Genomic DNA, 5845 nt, shown 5'->3' on the forward strand with positions numbered 1-5845 from the left:
TTTTTTTTGAAAAGATATGCCTTTCCGATCTTCCGATGCAAAAAGAGAGTACAGCAAATTTGGCAAAAAGGTGGATTCGAACCTTAGGTCAATTTGTGTCGAAATGTTCTGCCATGTGCCTTACTCCTACAATATTGCCTACAAGTAATTACAATGATGTCTTCCAAAATTTTGTCTGGCCCAACCAGACGTGTACTTAATGTAAATGGCATCATCTCCTGTAAAAGCAATGTATGCAGGACGACCCACCCACTCACATTTGTGTCGAAACAACCCAGCATTTTTGTGCTGTTGATATTTTTTTCATAACACAGAAAGCATTCTCCAGTTTCCATAGCAACAAAGAGAAACAGTAAATTGGTCAAACTGTGTTCTTGTCCTGATCTCAAACTGGGCTTTGAATGGAGAGGAGAGCACATCAACACAAGGGTAACTATCAATCTTGTCTTTTTTTTATTATATTCTATAACATTTAACTTATTTTCTCCAAAACTGCCCAGGGCGTGCAGTGAATACAGAAGGGTCTCTTTTGGGATCTAAAACACATATAATTCCTTCAACAATAAATTTATATTTTTTTATTTTTAAATGACATGATATAACACATTGAAACCCCAGAAGGCACATTTATTTGTGCTGCATTTGTGCAGATATTGGATAAACACAGCTTTACATTTTAAGGCAGAGTTCAGTGTTTTTATAAGCGACACAGATATTTAATGTGGCACGCAAAATGTCTTTAATCCCAAATAATTTATGACATATTGTTATAAGTACGTTAAAGTATATTTAGTCTGTATGCTGTTGGGTTATAATTTTAATTAGCATAATTAAAGTTTTTTTTTTCTTCTTCGCTGCAACAATTCTTAAGCTTACATGACGGTAACTATAGAAAACAGAAGTTTTACCTCAGAATTCGATGCCATGTAATGTTACTGACTCACATAGTCATGTAAGTTTAGGTATGTGAGACGATACATTAATGCAGTTATGTATTATTTACACAGAACCATGAACCCCTTACGAAAATTAACCATGATTTTATGTAGGGATGTCACAAGTACCGGTACTTTATCACCAAGTCCATACTGACATTTTTAAAATGCATTTCTGTAGTAGCCTATCGACTTCCAAGTATATTCGTTCCCTGCAGCTGCGTTCAGTCGCGTCACGTCAGTGTTTATCTAAGCACAGGGCTCCAGACTGTAGACGAATATATACGAGTGTCTGTGAATATGAAATACTATTTAAATATTACTCTTGCATGCTCTGCATCTCTGCGTGAATGACAGGGGCGTGCAAGCACACGCGCTCCCTGTTTTTTTTTTTTTTTTTAGCCTCTGCTGGGTTAAAATGTCACTGGGTTAATTTAACCCAGCATGTGTTCTGTCTAATATTTACCCAGTGCTGAGTTGCGAACTAGGTTGTTTTTAACCCAGCCATTTTTAAAGTTTAAGTGCAAACTGAATTTAATTTTAATGCATTAAATGTAATTAGCTTAGATAGCTTTTGGATCTTAAGTTGGACTTAAGAACATCCGTAACACTTTAAAATGATGGCCCGGAAAGTACTCTGTAAGTAAAGCAAATTTACAGTGCAACTTTTGGTAATTGTAGTGTAACTATAAAGTAAGTATGTGTAGGTATAAGTGAACAATATGTAATATCTGGGGAATAAAAGGTAACTGTCAGGAAAATTAACAAATTATTTATACTGTAAGTATTTTTTTTTTTTAACTAAGGGATAACAATCCATGTAATTACAGGGGAAGTGTGAATCTACGGGCTATAAATTAAAGTTTTTCTTGTTTCCCTCTTGTTTTGTGTAGTTTCAGGGTAAATGTGAATCTGTGGGCTATAAATTAAAGTGGTGTTTGTTCCCGTCTTGTTTCATGTAGTTAAAGGGTAAGTGTGAATCTATGTTCCATAAATTAAAGTGGTGTTTGTTAAATATATTATGTTGCAATTCAATGTTTTAAACATGTGTTTGAAGTGTTTTAAGAAGCATACACTTAAGTGGCCTTTTAATATAATATATCAATATTATATATATTATATATCAACACAGAAATATTACAGTAATATATATATATATATATATATTTTTTTTTTTTTTTTTTTTCATGTTTAGAGAGATCATGAAAGTGCGGCGGCATTGTGCGACCTTATGTGTAGCATGATGGTCATTGTAGTTCTATGTGAACATGCCTTTTTTCATCTCACTTTAAAAAACAGATTAAGTGTTCCTCAAAATGATTAATAAATGTGAAAATCAAAACTCAGAATATCATGCAACCTACAATGAGGTTAAATAACACAAAAATACGTTATGTATTTAATCTCACTTTATTAACCAATGTCTTTGCTATTATTCAATTAATACAACGCATTATTTTACATAAAAAGTAACTAAGTAACTAAATTAGTTAGTTCTTTAGGGAGTAACACACTATTGTAACACATTACTTTTAAAAGTAGTTTTAAGACAAGTGCAATTTATTAAGCACAGTTCTTTTTCACAAGGCTATCTGGGTGATTATCAAGAGTTTCTACTTTAGATCTTTTAATTGTTGCTTGGGAACACAATCATTTGAGACGCTTCTGGAGGGAATTACATCAAATCATTCTCATCACAGACTTTGTCTCAGGCATTTTAGAGCCAACAAACCAACATTTGAGATGCTGAGATGCCATTGGTTCGCTGGTTAGTCCAGTTATCCAATCACAGCCTCTCCTTGTGAGACTCACTCACTTGAGTTTTGTTGCACATCTATGGATTTATTCAGTAAATGTCTTCCCGTTCACGTCTTCTTATTGGATAAAAATTCAGCTCACAAGTCTTATGCATATTTTTAGAAAGTATGCTCACCTTTGCCTTTTTCTATCCAGTGTTATAAACTGGTTGATGGAAACATAACTAGCGTTAATACTAAATAAGCATTCATTACCCGATGATATAATACAGCTGTGTACAATGATTCTGAATGTATCAAGCCATTTGTAGAAGGGATATTTTAACACTCTCCATAGCAAACATAGATTCCTTCTTGAACAGTTCTCTGTAAAATGGCATGCCATCTCCTCTTGCATTATATATTTGGAGGCAGTAAAATCGGATATGAATAAGCTTCATTTTTTCCACTCTTCAGAACACCATCTTATCTCTCAGACAATACGGGCAGACGCCACTGACGGATGTGACACAGACAGCCATGGATTATATTAAGAAGCAAGCGTGGACGCCGGCGGCCTGTCACTTCACATTTCATGTGACCAGCGTGCGGAGACGCTGAATGGAGCGCTGGGATAGTGAGGAAGACTCCGTCCCTAGAGATGATGGCCAATAGTTTGTGTGCTGTCATGAATCAAAGCCTTTCAATCATGTCCCTCCTGGAGTGAAAACCTGGCAGCCTCGTTTTGAGAGGATTGACCTCAGATGTGGCAAGAGTTGGGGGATCTACGTTTGGGGAAATTATGATGCATTAAAAAATACAATCCTAAACAAATAAAAAAGCTCATATTCAGAAAGCACAAAGTCCATCCAATCTAGGGGGAGTTATTCTCTATATCAGTGTCAGTGTTTCTGAACTCCCTGAAACGCTTCCATTGTAGTCTTGAGTTTTCTTCTGGGAACCAAAACCTCACAATATTCCTCATTTAAATAATTCATACACAGAAAAAAAGGTTTGAGTTAGTTTGTTAGTAGTGTGTTGAAACTGCCAGTTATGGTAAGGGGCGGGGCACAACACACTGCTCCAACTGACCAATCAGAGCACAGTATGCTTTTCAGAAGGATTGGCTTCTTATGCTGCCTTCACATGCTATCGGAAGTTTCCTACTTCCCACTTCAGATGTCGTGATTACAAGCTTGTTGTGTTCAGGTGCTTTGTTGTCGGAAAGAATGAAGGACGCCAGGTTCATACTTTTGTGCGTCTTTGGAAAATGTTATTTTAACACTATAACCATTTCAGTCCTTTCCCGGTCCTAGCAAATCATAGAATCACTGGCAAACATAGCAGCACAACACGAAAGCATATTGTTTATAATCACATTCACAATAATGTAGACAATAAAGGAAGATTAAAGACTAAAATGACAATAGTTTTCAACCATACATGAACCTATTGTATAGCTACTTTTACCACACTATCTAGATAGTCAGCTTGCTCACTATTCTGGAATGATGGTCAACTAGATGCAATTTTCGGTGTGTTTTAAATACACAATATGCTTCAAATGATTATTAATTTATGTAAAAATGTACGACTTTAACGACAAGACAATTAAATTTTTGTAGGAAAAAAACTAATAAAACACACCTGCCAAAGCAGAAATTCGTCTCCCATCTGCCCTTTTTAACGGTTACGCCACGCCCATCTCGGGAACTTGGGTATCAAAATTATTTCCGAACTTCCCAGAGGTAAACACGACGTCAGGGGGTGTTCATGTGCAATTTTTACCTCGAAAACTTGTATTTACGATAATTCCGAAAGCACGTGAAGGCAGCATTAGAGACAAGAATTAAACAGAGCGTTACTGACAGAATGTGAAGAGAGGAGCCGCAACAATGGAGAATATGAGAATCAGCATTCAAACAGGAAAACCTGCTCTAGTAGAGCCCAGAACAACATCAAGACTTTGAAGAAAATGTCTTAATTGGAACTGAACTTCTAATGGGTTTTAGATGATCTGCATCACAATATCAGGTATAATGAATCTCTTTCATTTCTTATTAGCTATTCTAACTCTGTGCATGAATGGAGGTTTTTTGCCATTTTTCTGGCCAAATAATCAGATGTAATTTGAGCAGACGGTGATTCTGATAAGAGCGATGTGGTCACGTTTCCTTTCAATCGGTGACGTTTGACGTATATATCTCTGTTCCCTCTTCAGGGAACGAGGGTTACCAAACGGAAGTGAGACGTTTTTAATCAAACATGCTCCAGGCCAGAATGGTCAATCATACATTTGAGTGTCTGCTAAGCTATGGCTTCCATCTTTTCACATTTATTGATACAGTAAAAAACAAACAAATGTAATAGCATGTCATAAAGCAAGATGACAACATAAGTTATAACCCAGGCTTGTGCACAAATTAGAATTTAATTGAGAATGACTCCTAAATTCCAATTCAATTCTTGAATGTGAAATGAATTTGAACTGATGTCAAAAACAGGATGTATAATTAACAATTCGAATTTGAATTAAAGGAAGTAGAAATTAAATTCAAGAAAAATTCAAAGAAATTCATATACATGTCCATCTTGCCATAGCAGCTTCCTCTGAACCTGTTGAGTGAATTTGCATTGGAGTTAATGATAACTGCATTTACAACAACTTTGTGTTATTTTATTACTTTGAAATTAAAATAACATTGGAACAAAACTAATTAAAAAAACATTGAGGGGGTAATTTATTTCAATGTATTATTATTTGTATTGAGAACAAAATGTCTGCAGGGTTGAGGAGTGACACTGTAAAAAATGAATCATGGGTCTTGTGATTTTCACACAAAAAAATAAGATGATAATTGTGTATATTTTTTAAAGAAAATTGTAGTTCAGTGTTGTAAAGAAATAAAACCAAGAGATACACTTTCCAATTTTTTTTTTTTAAGGAAATGTAAGCAATTTTGAGGCTTGAATTGAGGAACCGATTAAAGCTGATAAAATGAAGGAAAATAAGATTGCTTGTTTATTTGAAGAGAATTAGCTCAACTGTGCAGTGTTATTTAGAGACAGCACTGGTAGTTCCCAGCATGCTTTGTATATGGCTGGAAATGGAGATTAATATTGAAATGAAGTGTTGTAGAATGTGTTTTTGAGTGAAGGGAAACATCTGTTAAT

General features: G+C 35.1%; 1 long non-coding RNA gene across 1 annotated transcript; it reads left to right on the forward strand.

Moving 5' to 3' along the window:
* The first annotated feature begins 379 nt into the window (after window positions 1–379).
* LOC137071694 (uncharacterized) lies at window positions 380–5477 on the forward strand. Its single transcript, XR_010904469.1, has 3 exons — window positions 380–429; window positions 1829–1904; window positions 3149–5477. It is a non-coding gene; the product is annotated as an uncharacterized lncRNA (long non-coding RNA).
* The last annotated feature ends 368 nt before the right edge of the window (window positions 5478–5845 follow it).

Source organism: Pseudorasbora parva, chromosome 3, assembly GCF_024679245.1.
Source record: "Pseudorasbora parva isolate DD20220531a chromosome 3, ASM2467924v1, whole genome shotgun sequence".
Lineage (NCBI taxonomy): Eukaryota > Metazoa > Chordata > Actinopteri > Cypriniformes > Gobionidae > Pseudorasbora > Pseudorasbora parva.